The following is a 16,623-nucleotide window of genomic DNA, read 5'->3' on the forward strand; positions in this document are numbered from 1 at the left end:
TTCATGAGTAAAAACCTGAATGAACATGAAAGGGAAAGAATAAATTCCTAAATGGAGTCCAGGAAAAGACGAGTATAAGGAGGAAGGATGTGACAAACATAAGTCAGAATTCGAAAAGCAAATTCAATAAAGGAATAGAGATGTGGAAAATACTCAAGCATAAATGATCATGGAATTGAAAATTGTAAACATGTGATTAGAAAACCCAGAGGAAAGCATTACTAGTAAAATAGGTAGAATAAAATATAGAATGGAGGACTTGAAGATACAATAGAGAACACAAGCAAAAATATGAAATATTAAACATAAAACACAGCAAAGGAACGTAGAAGAACTTTAGAACACAATGAAAAGTCCAAATCTGAATTGTAGGCATAGAAGCAAAACAATTCCAGAGTAATTGCTTAGATTAGATTTTCCAATAATTAGAGATCTCCATGGGTTAGTCTCTCTTTGGATATTAAGGGAACCCTGCAGAAGGGGAAGGAAAATAGGTGTCAGGGGAATGGAAAATATCAGGAGAAGCGTGGCCCACTGAATTACATGGGATCACATGGTTCATAGACCATGAAACCAAAATGGCCCTTACAAGGGTCGGTACCAGGTCCTCTGCATATATGTTATGACTTTTATCAGAGAAACTTTTAAAGCTTCAGTAGTATAAACAAAATCACAACTTTACCTATATTGTTTAGAGTTTTGCTTTTCTCTTCACTTATACAGAGCATCTTAAAACATACATTTGTATTGGCCCTGACACACACGTCTTTCTCTGGCTCACAGGTCTTCTAGCAGCCATTGAGTAAATACATTATTTTCAAGTCCAGCTATGTAGGGATACATTCTGAGATTTATTGATTACGTGAGTCTTTCACTGTAGTCTCACAAACTGAATAGCAATGACATAACTAGATGACACAACTCTATGATTATGCGACCGCCACCAGAAATGGCCCTATGAGGTGTGTTGTTACTTAAGAAGTTCTTATGCAGCATGCAAGTATAAACGTTAGTGTCTTCCAGTGAGAGTCTTCTGCTTTGGTATTTTCTGTACATTGGGTCGGTCTTCGGGTTTTACAGCTGTGAACAGACACCATGAACAAGGCAACTCTTATAAGGACTTAACCGAGGCTGGCTTGCAGGTTCAGAGGTTCAGTCCATTGTCATTAAGGCAGGAACATGGCAGCACCCAAGCAGGCATGGTGCTGGAGGAGCCGAGTTTGAAATCTTCCTCTGAAGACTGCTAGGAGAATACTGACTCCCAGGTGCCTAGGACAAGGGTATTACAGCCCACTCCCACAGGGCCACACCTCCCAACAGTGACACTCCCTGGGCCAAGCACATACAAACCATCACAGGGTCATTAAGGTGAATGAATAACTTAGGGAACCCACAAATAATTCTGTTTTTTTTCAAAAAAAACCCTTTAAGCAGATCTCTGTATTAAGAATAATCTGAAATAGACACCCTATGCATTCTTCCGGAGGTGCTTGCTGCCTTACCTACCCATTTTCAGGAGTTACTTCAAAACAGTAACTCATGAGAATACATATCATTCCCATTAGTGATAGCTGCTAGCATTTTCAATGACCTTACTGGGTGGGAAACACTACTGAACCAAGAAATTGCTAATTAAATGCTTTTTGTTGATTTCATTTTTGAAATGGTTAAGACATTACCATATATATATATTTATAAATTTTCAATGTTAATATATCAAAAGGATGCTTTATTATGTAACTACTCCCTTGAATTGTTTTTTGAAAAAAATGTATAATTTAAAATATCATTACTTAAATTTCAAAACAAGTATTTCTTTTCTTTTTATTAAGGTATTTCTTTAATATCATTATTGGACATAAATATGTACTGATATAAATCAATTTATAGAAGTAATTGATAAGAAATTTCCGTATCGTACATTTATTCGAGTAGTACACTTAAAATTATTTCCCTTTTATTAAAAAAGATTCTTTTTTCATATCATAAGTCCTGATCACAGTTTTCCTTGCCTTTGTTCTTCCCAGTTTCTCCACACCCTCTGCCGTGAAGAATACAGGTAGCGGGCAGCTCTGATCTAGAGTGTCTCCCTATTCTGCACAGAGCAGGATGTAATGCTACGTTTCTCCCAGGTATTTAGCTCCTTGCAAGTGTCGAAGCTGTTTTTCCCAATGGAGCCTCCATTTCTTCTCAGAGCCCTCTATTTGCCAAGGTGCTTCCAGACATGACCATCATCAGCGTCTGTCATCACTCAATTTTCCTCTGTCCTTCCCTCCCTCCCTCCCTCTCTCCCTCCATCCCTCCATCCCTCTATCCCTCTCTCTCTTTCATTCCAAGAATGTGACAAACACTGGAGACTTTGCCTGTCCACTCCTTTGCCCTTGCCTGATTATCCCCCACTAATAGAATATTTTTGAGTATACTTCTTATTTTACTAACACAGTTTTGTTTTGGCTTGGTTTTCTGAACTTTTAAAAGATGATTTAAACTTTTCAGACTTTTCTTTTTTTTCCAAGACAGGATTTCTCTGTGTAGCTTTAAGGACTGTCCTGGAACTCACTCTGTTGACCAGGCTGATCTTGAACTCAGAGATCCGCCTGCCTGTAAAAGTAGAATATTATTATGAAATTTTGATTTTAAATAAACAGTTTTATAGTATAGGTACATGTAATGTATATGCACATATAATGTAATGTACATTTATATGTATATATACTGATAGAATAAATAGATAATACAAAGAGTAATTAAATTGGCTTATAGCACATGGGTTGGGCAGCCCAACAGTGTCTTTCTGCACATTGCAGAGGCCAAGAACTTAATATCTGCTTAACTGAACAGTTCCAATATCATTCTGAAGACCAGGAGAACAGGTGCTCTTCAATCCATGTTACATGGCCAAGAGGTTGGGTTCTGATGTCAGTGAAGATGCAAGCAGCATCAGCAACAAGGGACAGATGAATCCACCAGCAAGGGCCAAAGGCGAGCAGCCACAATGACTCAGTTTCTCCTGGGATATGTTTATGTCTACGCTGGAAGCTGGAAGATACTGTTTGGGGCATTAGTTAATCTTTCTAGGAAATACGCCTACAGATCCCTAAGTTTGTATGTCTCTGAATTGGTGACAGATTCAATCAAGCTGACAAGCAAGATTAGCCATCACATCCTCAGTCAAATACGCATGAAACACACTCATACTAAAAATGGGCTATTTGAAATAAAAGTGTTACTAAATATCTAATATTTTAATGTAAGCTTCATTTGAATCGTGAACTGATGTATACTGATCTGCATACTGATCTTTTTCTAGTTTGTTAAGATCTACTTATGAATATGCATTTGATTTACCTTGAATACAATTTTAAATTTATTTCTATTCCTAAATATCACCCTTTCAGGATGTTTTTTATCAGAAAAGTAAAATAAATAACACCAGGTAGTATACATAGAAAATCAACTTATTTGGCTGATGAATGGAAAGTCCCATGATTCTGAAGGCAATGTCTGGTGGGAGTCCAAAGAAAGGAGAGTGTGAAAGAGAGCAAGGTTAAGAGACAGAAGACACAGACGTGGAGGAAGATTACCCCTGCTTTTTAGTAGTTGGTTTCTTTGAGAATTATTTTATCACTAGGAGAAACATGTTCACAGGTAGACCCATGATCTAATCATGTCTAAGAAGCCCCATCATCCCAAAATGATTATGACTAGAATAAGCTTCTAGTACATAGAACATAGTACACAGTGTAGGAAAGTACTTAAATCATGACATTCATATTTACAAAATGGTTTAAAGAGAATTAACTGAATAATTTTCACAAAATTTGCATAGGGTGTCCATGGTATGACACACTTGGGAATCTAAACTAGACTGAACCATAATTAATATGTTTTCAAAGTTAAGGAAGTTGAGGTTAAAAATAGAAATCAAAATATATTGGTATTTTCTTTAATTTGGTTGTAGGTATGATTAAGAGTTGTCCAGCATCAGTAGAAGGAGAAGCCCTTGGTCCTGTGAAGGCTCGTTTCCCCAATGCAGGGTAATGCCAGGCATTGAGGTTGGAATGAGTGGGTGGGAGCATCCTTATAGAAACAGGTGGAGGGGGAGAGGGTATGGGAGAGGGGGGTAAAGGGGATAACATTTGAAATGTAAAAACATTAAATATCTAAGAAAAATAAAATTTAAAAAAAGAAAAGGACCACTTTTTCTTCTTTGAAGTCCTCTATAATCCAACCATAAAATATTTCCATGAAGATGATAAAAATAAATGAAATGCAGTTGTTAACTAGAAAATGAATTATATCTTGCAATTTCATTAACTACACGTCTAAAAGTCTACGGAACAATCTTGTTATTATTCTGTTACAAATCACAGCTCTTTGAACATGAGTTTTTTTCAGAGCTTTCTTTTAATGCTAGATTTTTCTTTTGGCATTTTCCAAGGAGAAGTTTTTAAAAAAAATCAGATATCATTTCCTCTTGGAACAGGACATCATTACTCAGTGGCATTTTATTTAAATGTCCAACTGCTTTTCAGAAGAGTTTGCTCTGTTAGATTGGTAATATTCAGATCTTTTAGAAGATAAAAGAAATTTAAAGGACATGTTATGTCATGATTAACTGGATTGAGTAACAACTACTTATGACTTTTAGTAATATGCATGCACACATACACACATACACACACAAAGAAAGAGAGAGTGAGAGAGAGAGAGAGAGAGAGAGAGAGAGAAAGAGACGACAGACAGACAGACACAGAAAGACACACAGAGACAGAGACAGACAGAGGGAGACAGACAGAGAGACAGAGAGACAGAGAGAAGGGAAGAGGACTGGGCCTTGTCAATATTTTTGCAAAGTTTTGAATTATATAAAGGGGAGTTGGATTTCTCCCTATATTGAATATTTTTCTTACTGAATATTTCTCTTTTGTGTGATACTTCACCTACAACAAAACAAAACTTACCATCATAATAAAACCTTACTGTAATAAAAATGCTCCCTGTACATTTCTTTTAAAGCAGTTTTCTTTATAATAATCTTTTATAAAGATCATGCTATTTTTATGAAAAACTTCATAAAGTTTACCATCTTTATATTTGTTAAACATTCAATCATAGTTTGTGAGATGTACCATTAAAATTGTTCCTTGAGCTCATATTGTCATAACAATTGATTTTCTTTTTGGTAATAAATTGACACTGAAATATATAATATCATCAGAAAAGTATAGAAACAGTTTGAAGTTTTAGGCTACTCCTATACTGCATGTCATTTCTTCAGGTCATTTGATCAAGTTTCAGAGAAATAAAATAATAAATCATCAAGAGTAGCCCAAATAGACTACACAGGCACAGCTTATTCTCGGGGTTACATGAAAATACTGTCATTATGATTTAATACTGTAGTGGATCCCCATACTGAGGGTGGGTGGTTCATAAACACTCTGAATTTAGTAATTTTCAAAAGGCCATGTATGTTTTGGAATTGTCAAAAAGTAGAATTTGAAATCAAATATTGTTTCAACTCAAGCTGCCTAAAATGGTTTTAGGGTATATGCTATACAGAAATGGAGGAGACTTGCAAGTATTGATAATTACAATAAAGATCAAAGGGCCTGCTTTCTGCTTATGTTGGCCATATCAGGTATTGTTATCAAATGTCCAGGAGGTATACTAGCTGTCCAGAATGAGTCAAGAAGCTAAGTACTCCTGCTTATTGCCTCTCAATAATCTTTTGAGCATTGCAGAAGAGAAGCATCCCTCCAGTCCTACACCCATCCACCCAACAGCTAATGTAGCAAGAATTCCCAGAGCAGCACAGGATACTTTTTTGTAGCATGCATGCACTGTTCTCTCAGATTTTTGGTGCTTACCTCAGTGTTTGGTGTGCATTAAGTGGTCCAGAAAGTACTCAGTAAATGAATGAAAGTTAGTGTGGATTAAAGGTGATCATAAACACTTCAGATCATTGCCTTTTAAATGGTGGAGTCTAGCATTGTCTTCTTGAATTCGTTGGCTATAATAGATTGACTGAACAATACGGGACTGTAGTGATTGGAATTTTGAGGCTGGGTCATAAGAAGTCTTTGTTGCATCTATTTGAAAAATTATTCAGACCCCTGATATGTTCTTACAAAAGTTATTTTACTAGCCTGAAACTGTTTCACAGAGACATTTTTTCCACAGTTAGTCCAGACAATGATGATGTTGAGCCAGTCTTACAGCCATTACCTCCAAGATACCAAACCAATCAAAAGTAATCCAGGACTCTCCAGAGAGCCCATCCACCGCTGATGCTTGCTATGTATTAGCTAATGATGTACAGATTAAGAATGTTCCCTGGACAAATCTTGTCCAACTTTCTAACACAGAGATTGTGAGACAATGATGCGGTTGGTATTTAAAATGGATAACTTTTAGAATGTTTTCTCACATGGCAAGTGGATTGTCAGAGCACTTCACAAAGGCTTACGATTTAGAATGGATACAAGGAAGTGTAAAATATAAAAAACGTCAGTGACAGAGACAAATAAGTATTTATTAGTGTCACATTTTGCATAAGGGACTCTGCAAGCAACAAGAAAGAATAGTAAAACTTATTTGGAAGATAGAATACTTATTGCTTGAAAGAAATAAAAGGAGGAAAAAGCCAATGTGCTTCTTCTCATGGAGAAATGGGTGATTATGAAATCTGCTGCTTACACTTTCTGTTAATGAATATAGTTAATGATAACGATCTTGGGTAAGTAATAGCAATGATGATGATGATGATGATGATGATGATGATGAAGATGATGATTAAGATGATGATAATTTATTTATTAGAGGTTTTCTGGGGAACGTTGATCATTAGTTTTATACCACAAGGAAACAAGGTGTAGAACAGTGGAAGACTGACAAGATTTGTCCAGGGAACATTCTAAATCTGTACGTCATAAGCTAATACATAGCAACCATCAGCTGTGGATGGACTCTCTGGAGAGTCCAGGTTTACTTTTGATTGGTTTGGTGACTTGGAGGTAATGGCTGTAAGACTGGCTCAGCTTCATCATTGTCTGGACTAACTGTGGGAGAAGAGTGTCTATGAAAAAAGTTTCAGGCTAGTATTGATGTAGGTGCTGGGAGTGAGGCACTGAATGGTGTATCTTTAGTGCTTCACGTCACGGACCCTCCATAAAGAAGAACAGTGATTTTTTTTTTTAGATTATCTGAGCAGTATTTTGAGTCTCTATCTGGTATTAATCATGCATTTCATAAGGAATTTCATGGGAAGAGAGATATAATTTAGTGTTATAGGAGATTAAAAGAAACTAATAGGAGGGGTTAAATAGGGTAAAATGGGAGGGTAAGATAGGAAAAGAAATATGTAAAAAGATAATATTAAAGACCTTTTTAAAAGTCATATGGAAACTTACTATTGTAGAAACGTCCTAAAATACATACATAAGCACATATAAAAATGTTTAAATGAAATTTTCCTATAATTGGGCAACAATGCTTCTACAACACACTACAAGCTAATAAATAGAAAGTTAACTATTCCCAGTGCCAGGAATAGTTGACTTCTTTTGAAGATTTTGACCAATTAGGTCCTTTAGACCTCAAATGTTATAGGTTACTGTCAATGCTGTTGGTTATTTTCCAGAACTTAGTTATAAACCCTTAGTGCTGAAGATTCCACAAATTCGAATCATAGAACATGGAGAAATTAAAACTGGTACTGGTCTGAAAGCTCCATTCCGGTATTGCACGTTTATAGTGCTTTAAGGTACTCCTTATGTTTTCAGAGTACAATTAATCAAAGTTATCCTACTTTGAACCCTGTGAGCTATATCAATTACCGTCCTGGCCAGTCATGCTCAGTGATGTAATAGTGACATAAATGTCTTGGGAGCAAATGACTAATTTTTGGTTATTTGAGATCAATCACTCCACAAGATGAACTCACATCTTGTATTGATCTCAAGGTCAAGAACTTGTGGCGAAACAAGTCTTTGGACCTACAGGAGAACATACTACTATTACTTTGCTAAACAGTCATTATATCGAACCATCTCTTTTCCTAATAGCTTATTGTCATATACATAGAGATTTTTCATTCTGTATCAGAGAAGAAATTTTTGGTAGATGATGATGATTAACATGAAGCGATCTACAATATTTTTAAGAGCATAGGACACTGTAGACTGCTCAGTTTTAAACTGGAGATCATAGTCTATTCCTTCTCCAAGCTTAAGAGCAATTGTGGAAGAGGAGGCAGAACTATTTCGTGCCTAACAAGAAAGTTGCACATATGAATTCACAGTGGTTGTGATAGTACATACAAGACCTGAACAAGCTCAAGGCAGACAAAAAAGCAGTATGAAGAGAGTAAGGGGGCATGCAGTTCTATTCCTAGTTGAGAAGCTATTCGTAAATGATAGCTTCTGGAAGAATGTTAGTTTTCTGTTTTTTTTTTTAAATTAATTTATTCTCTCATAAATTACATCCCGATTGCTGTTTCCCCTCCCTTCCTCCAGCTCCTACCTCCTCTACCCTCCCTACATCTTTCCTCCCCATCCACCCTCCTTCGAGTTTGCTTTAAGATCTACATTCTAGTGGATTGACTACCATTCAGTGGAGGTCTGTATTTCCAAAGGTAACTGGGCATCACCAACTGTGTTTGATGGCTTACAAAATGTGAACCTAAAGTTAGGTTAATAGGGGAAGTTTGGTGGATCTGGGAGCAGTGGGGTCAGGAATTGAATATGATTTAAGGAAATTATCAATTAACTGATAAAATAAAGAAAAGCTCTGGAAGCCAAACATAAAAACAGTTCATAGGTCACTTTCACATTAGAAATTTAGATTGGAAAGAATATGCAGGCAGAGTTTAGGCAGAACTGGAAAGTTTTGAACCAACATTCCTCAAAGGCTGCAGGGATATTATGAATTAAATTTAGAGGATCCAGCTATGTTTTTCTTCTTGGTGCATTCCAATATTTTATACAAATGCTCAAGTATATCTCACTTGTAAATTTATGAAGGTCTACCTGGCTGTAATTTTTACTCGGCCTACTATGACTATGAGGAGTTCTCTAGCCATAGTTTTATATATTTAAAATGCCTGCTATAGAGAATTAGTGATACCACCTCTAAATAAACTGAAATTTCCTCTCATATCCAATAGAGTCTTGGGACCAGAACAGTGAGATTTGTCTATAACAGTGTTCTGAGTTTATGTGCCATCCCTTCCCAGAATTGCGATGGGGGCAATAGTGCTCTGAGACACTGTATCACTGGGTACTTGTCACACTGTCCTCAAAGTTTGGTCATAGGAGAGGGGCTTTCTCTCCTTGTGTTAGTTGAAGTTCTCAATTTTCCCAGATTGAACTGGAGGAAGGATAGGATGATTTTTCAATAGATAAACAAAAGAAATTATTTTTTCTGACTATAGAATAGATAGTAAATTTAATTAGTAGAGAAAGAAAGACTATCCCGGAGACTAAAATTACTAGGTGAGGTTTTTTATTTTTAAATCTGTAAATAGTTTTAAAATGTAACCTATATGGGAACTAGAAGAAAAAAATTAATCTATAATCTTCTATGATTTTTTAAAAAATATCTTCTATAAATTAAGACTGTTAAATATAGGCATGACAAAAACTCCCTTGTGAATATACATAGCTGAAATAGGAAAATAGAAAAACTTCATTTTAGCTGGATGTGAAGGTCAGAAATAATTTATGTAGGGCATAGAATGCAAGGAAGAAAATTGGGATGCTAAACTCCTTAGGAATAGTGAATTTCCCTTCAGTAGACGTTTCTATTTGGCAAGGTGTGCATCCTATGTTGAATACTGACTAAAGTAAGTTGTATATTATACAATTTAACAAGACTAATCAGAAATATTAGTGCCATTTCATAAATGAAGAAATCTACCTTTTGATTGATGAAAAATATTGTCCAATATCATGCACCTGGCAGGTCAATAGGTCAGTATGCAATAACCAGACTAAAACATTGGGAAGACAGGTAAAGGACTTAGCCACACTCATGATGAGAAGATGTATCTCGGGATACATTGAACTGTTGCATCACTTACCCATCAACTTGCCTTCTCATTGCTGGGCTCAGTAACCAAAGTGCTGTTATTAACACAGTCCTCTACTCCATAATTCCGTCTGGTCATGCATTTCCTTAAAGAGGGCCAAGCTGTAACACCACTCAACATCTATGTACTAAGAGTAAGATATCTCACCATTATATTAAGAATAAATTGCTTTGGTCATTATTATTAACTTCACGTTCTTGGAGAATCTGAACCTTACTTGAAGTAATGAATGATCTCTCCAACCTACAGCTCTCAGTTCATTGAGGTAAGCACATCTCATGTAATAGGAATTTTATGCCCTGTGGTGCCTCCGAGTAGTGTGTAGCTGGGTCTCACCCCACTTTGCTCTCAATACAGTTTAATTTAGCCAAAAGTTGGTTTTGTGAACTATCACAATGAATCTAAAATCATAATGTGCATGATTTCAGAGTTACTTCCTAAAATTGCCTTACAATCTTTAGCCACTTACCCCAAATACTGAAACTTATTCATAAGTAAAAAAGGAGAGAAACTTGAGGTAAGATCCTAGAGGGGATTTCTAAGGAGAATATAGAAGGTTTATTTTTAGAGCCCTTGGGCAAACAACTTGCTTAGAAGCTGCAAAGAATCTTTGGGCTGCAAAAGCAAGACAAAAAGGAAAAGATGTGCAATCAACAGCAGTTCTGAAAACTGTAGAGGGAGTCGGGTTTCTTATGTTTCCCTCTCTGCCATTTTCTTTCTGGTTAGCACACCTCTGCCAAGTACTGCCATGAATGTGGCATACCTATGGTACATGGACCTATGGGACTGCGTCTTATCACAGTATGGTAACAACTGGTTAGAATTTGGAATGTATATGTATATATAATTATATATGTATATCTTTATATGCAATTTATTAAATTATTTATATATTACTTTTATATATAACTGGAATGAATTATTTTTGGAAAGGCTCCTATTTTTATGGCATATTTAAAATGGATTTTCACTGTACCTCCCTTGCAACTGGGACTCTGAGACAACCGGCTCCCCACTGTACCTTAAAAGGCGTTCATTATTGAAAGGAAGTTGAGTTGCATTACTTATTTATCGTTTTCATCAGACCTTTTATAACCATGAACATGTTCGCATTTGTCTCTACTTGGTTATTTCTTGGTCTCTTACAGAAAAAGAGAGTTCAAACAGCCCCCTCCCCCCAATTTTATGAACAGCATTTTACTGAAGCCGATTTTGATGAGGACCTTGGCTTGTGTTTTGAATGACTTGGGGACTTATTATACCCAAGTAACCACATGAATTTAACCCTGAAGCTTCCTAAGAACTTTCCATTAGAAAACATACATCCAAAGATTGGAAATGGAAACCCTTTTGCAGCTTATTAGACTTTAAATAGACATAAACTGTGCGTGAACAGAAAATGAGGGGTGAGTCACGTTGTGCGCTGCGAGTCCTGCATGCGTGGGCAACTTCTTAAGATAAATATTTTTCCCTATGACATATTCTTTCCATAATGGAATATATTCCAAAGACAAACTAATTTAGAGTATGAATTCATACCAAAAAGGAGTAGTTGTCTTTTTGGTATATTAGTGCTATGATCACTGTCTTCATCCATGTGAATGAACCATCCACAGAGGCATCCTGATAGGTATGTAGGTTGCAGTGCTCGGGGCTAAGTAGCAGTGAGATTTGGGGTCTTTTATCTGGGGGCCTCAGTGGGATGTATTATCAAGGGGAAGTTGGAGTGTAATGTCTCCAATGCTAGGAGAAATGTATCCTTAGACCACCTGAGTTGGGCACCGTTGCTTCTTCAGTATCTTGGCACTCAATTAGTGCCCAGAACCCAGACACAGTGTTAGGAACAGGAAAAAGACAAAAGTTTCCCATTAGCTTGCTTGACGTAGGCCTTTAAATAAACAGATTGTATGCCAACTTGAGCTAAATATCTTTTCTATATTATAATCTTTGGTTAAAAGTATATTTTCTCCATAAGAGATAGACTGCTTTCACACAAGCTGCTTATGCTCTACAGTGTTTTGACTTAAATTTTAGGAGAGTCTTACATAACACCATTGGATTAAAGATAAGAAAAGATACCTTCTAATGTCTCCCTCTGAAGTTTCAGCATGGAGATGCATCACGTCAGAAGCATTTAACTTTTTCTTTGGCAGAGAAGTGCCCAAGTTAAATGCTCATACTTGATTTCAACAGAAGAATGCTCCCGCTTCAGACACACTCAAATATGGACCTTTTGATCCATTGATGGTATAAATACATACAGGGCACTTGGGAGCTAATTAACCTGAAATCTGGTTATGTTGTTCAGCAGACAGGGCTTGGGTTCAGCTTTATGGTGAAGGAAAGCAAGGTGATGTCTCAATTATCGTTTCAGTCAGGAATATTGCTTTGAGTGCACACCCAGCTCTTGCTTAATGACTTTAACTCTTCTCTGAAAACTCTACCAGTCTATAAAACACTGTTAATTAAAAAATAATGTCTTATTGGTTTTCACAGAATAATATGTGAGGAATTTTTTTTCCGAATCATAGACCGAGATAAATATAAGCCAACGTTGTCAGAAGATTCTAATTTTAAGTAAATAAATAAAGCCTTAATTAAAGTACAAAATAATAACTCACAAAAGTCAGGAGGTTCCTCAGAAGCTGGTGGTCGGTGTGATGAGGTAGAGAAGGGAGAATTATTCTTTGACAAGTTTGATAAGTTCTCTCTTCGTGGCTTTACTCACAGAATTTTCAATGTGTATGCTGTTGATCAACCCATGTTCAACATGCACTTATAATAATGTTCAGGGGATTGAAATATGGCTCAGTAGATAAAATGCTTGCATGCAAGTAGGAGACTCTATGTTTGAATCCCTAGATCCTACATAAAGTCGTATGTGATAGTAAACATATCAACAGTGCTAAGCCCTCCTATCAGAAGATAGGGGAGGCAGGGATAGGAGAATCCTTGGTAAACAAGTATACCAGCTATCTTGTATGTATGTTGTATTGGAGAAAGAGAGAGAGAGAGAGAGAGAGAGAGAGAGAGAGAGAGAGAGAGAGAGAGAGAATAAGAGAAATCCTATCTCAAAAATGAAGAAAGACAAAGACCAAAACCCAAGGTTGTCCTCTGACCTTCAAGCACACACCCACATTCACTTACTGAATACATGCATACAAACACACGTATGCATGCGCATGTGCATGCATAACCATCTACTCACATGTGCATGCACATACATACGTGCACAAACGCACATGCATACATTCACACACACACACTCACTCACACACTCACACGTATCATTGTGATCCTTGTACTCATTCAAAGATGATGGTAGAGCCCAAAAGTATTCTAAAGTTTGAGAATGTTGAGCAGTATCAAATATGTGATTGTGAAGGACTTAGACCCAAGTATTTACAACACAGAATGTTTGGTTATTTCCCTAGCCTTTGTGATGGTTAATCTTGGATGACAACTTGACTGAATCTGGAATTAACTAAGTGCCAAGTCTTTGGGCAACCCTGTGAAAGCCTTTCTTGATTGGCTCCCTGAAATGAGAAGACTCAAACTGCATGAGAACAACATACTGTAGTGGTAGCCCAGATGAAAGATCAAAAAAGAAGGAAACGTTGACATTTGCCTGCTTGGCCATACACTTGCTGAGAAGGTCTTCTCCCATTTTTGTAATATTCTATCACCAATACAACCCAGCTTCTGTGAGAATCTAATGTAGACTGAAAGCCCGTAGCACTGCAGGAATCCCTGAGGTCTCCAGTGCTAGACTAGGACTTCTGAGAAAGATGTGTGGACTGAACAAATATTGCATCCTCAGCAGTCCTATGTGAGAGAACCACTGCTGGGCTACCTAGACAATTCCTTATAAGCCAATATAATACATTGCCCTTTAATATAGATTATAAGGAAGAATATGACCCACAAAAGATGGAGAGGAAGCACTGTAGGAGCCTGAAAAGTTGAAGATATCAGGAGAACAGAGCCTACAGATTCAATGAAGCAGGAATCATAGGGTCTTATAGAGACTTACCGTGGCAATCATAGGCTGCATGGTTCTGTGCTAGGTTCTCTGTATTGTGATTGTTTAGCTTAGGGTCTTTGTGGGATTTAAAATTGGGAGTGGGGGTGTCTCTGACTGTTTTATTTGGTTTTGGAACCCATTTTTCTCCTACTGAGTTGCTTTGTCCAGCCTTGACATGAGGGTCTGTGTCCAGTCTTATTGACTCTTGTTATGCCATGTTTGGTTGATATCCCTAAGAGACCTGCTCTTTTCTGTAAGGAAATAGAGTAGCAGTGGATATGGAAAAGAGGAATGGTGGGCAGGAGGGACAGGGAACTGGGAGGGGTGGATGGAAGGGAAACTGTGGTTGGGATATATTGTATAAGAAGGACAAAAAGAAAAACAAAGAATGGTGTGAAACAGTTGCCCAAACATGGACCATGGACCTTATGAAGCCAGACAGAATGAGGTATGCTGCATAGATGGGAGATAATATGTCAACCATTTAGGTTTTATGAACAAGCATAGGCTTTTATGAAGAAAGAGGGAGAATAAAGACTATAGCAATCATGTGTGGGATTTCAAAGTTGTCCAATAAAGCCATCACAACTTGGGTTCCCAAAGGGAGAAGAGACTACCACAGAAGCATGGCATATGGTTATGGAATAAAACCTTCACGATTGAATGTGGTGCTAGGCTTGGTGCAGAGATGATGAAGCAGAGGTTGGTGAGGTCTCCATCCATGTTTCCAAGTATGGACAGGATAGGGTTAGGCAAATGGTCTTTCTATCTATTACATTCCCCCCTTTTTCTTGAGCATTTGTGACTCAAATGCCTGACCGTTATATTCACCTTCAAATGTAGCATTCAACATCGATAGTTTTTGTGACAGTACATCTTCTCACAAGAAGTCTCAGTCAACACAATACTATCTGAGATGAGATGTATTGCTAACCAGGCTATGCCAGCCATGAGTGGCTCTTGTGTCAGTAACATTCTTTTCTTAGAAGCAAGCAGAAGATTTGGAGAACAGCCACTTGAACTCCCAAATTCTCCTACTGACAAAATCTGCTAGGACAAAATTCCTCATTGCCCAGCCTCATTTCAGTCCTGAAGTTTAAGGGGTAGACATTCCCTGTTTTTGTTTGTTTGTTTGTTTAAGCATGAGTTATTGTTCCTCATGGCTTTGCTTGAGTTCCACAGTTTATTGTGTTGTTTAAAGTTAAAACAACAGAAAAAAAAACTAGTGGTTTTCTGTGTTTTTCTTTTTTTCCTTCTTTCCTAATCAGCTTATCCAGACGTTGACAGAAAGCATTCATAAACTGAGATTTTTTCCCTTCATGGAGGAAAAGATTTTAGTGTGTCAGAAACTTTCCTTTAGCATATCATCATTTGAGTTCCATCGTCATTCCTGGTTCATCTGTACTTTTTCTTTCTATTTCTGGCATACAACTGAAATGATTTTGTGGGATTTTTTTCCCTTGTTAAATATAGTACCCCCTCCTTTTCTAAATTCATTGCAATTGAGCATGTCATTTATCCTTCTGCCCATTTTTCTTATATTAAAAGGTCTCCTGCTGGAATTTAATTTCAAGTTAAATCTTTACCCCACCCTCAGGCTGTGAGACTGAATTAAATAAATCCCCCTAAAAGTAATAAAGCACTCTTAGCTGTGGCCTTGTGATATCAGTTGTCAGCCTGTCAGAGCAAATCTGAGTGTTAAATTCACTGCCTCTGCTAGCAAGGCAGGAATCAGCACACCCAAAGCCCAGGGTATCAGAAGTCCTTCCTGCCTCTTCTCGTCTGTGCTACTTAAGCATGCAGGATGGATCTTTGAAGATGATTTGGATGATGACAGTTCTTCATATTTTAGGTTGAGAGTAAAACATCCAGGCTCAGCTTCTGCTCTTAGATTGTGCTTAGTAACACTGCAAAACTGGGTAATCTAGGAACAGGAGGTAGAATTATTCCCGTTTATGGGGGCGGGTGCAGAGCGGGAATATTCTGGTGGAGATTTATGGAGCTCAGGTGAATCAGGACTGCTTCTACCTATGACTGAAAGATAGATGATTTGAGAAAAGGAAAGAACAATGACATGGCATGAATTTATTATAAAATAATTGCAAGGAAATTGATTCACTGAACATGGGCAATCACTCATACGCCACACATAAAACAAACAAACAAAAACCCCACTTCATAAAGAAGACACTACCATCTTTCAATACTCTATTCATGATGCAGGGACACAGGGAAATCATCTCAGGCTCGATTTATGAGTACGAGGAATAAAAGATGACAACTGGTTTCAAACCTGTTGGCTTGTCATTTGATAGACTGATTTAAAAACATTTGTTTATCTTTAAAATACCACGCTTGTCCAAAAAGAAAGAATCTTTTAAATAAACAAAGCAACAAACAACAAATCTGTAAACATTTGTTTCTCCATGTTAAATTCTGAAGAATTACCTTTATATAAACATGTCCAGATCAATGCTGTCACCGATTTGGTGTTTTTATAGAGCAG

The sequence above is a fragment of the Rattus rattus genome, chromosome 2 (assembly GCF_011064425.1).
Source record: "Rattus rattus isolate New Zealand chromosome 2, Rrattus_CSIRO_v1, whole genome shotgun sequence".
Lineage (NCBI taxonomy): Eukaryota > Metazoa > Chordata > Mammalia > Rodentia > Muridae > Rattus > Rattus rattus.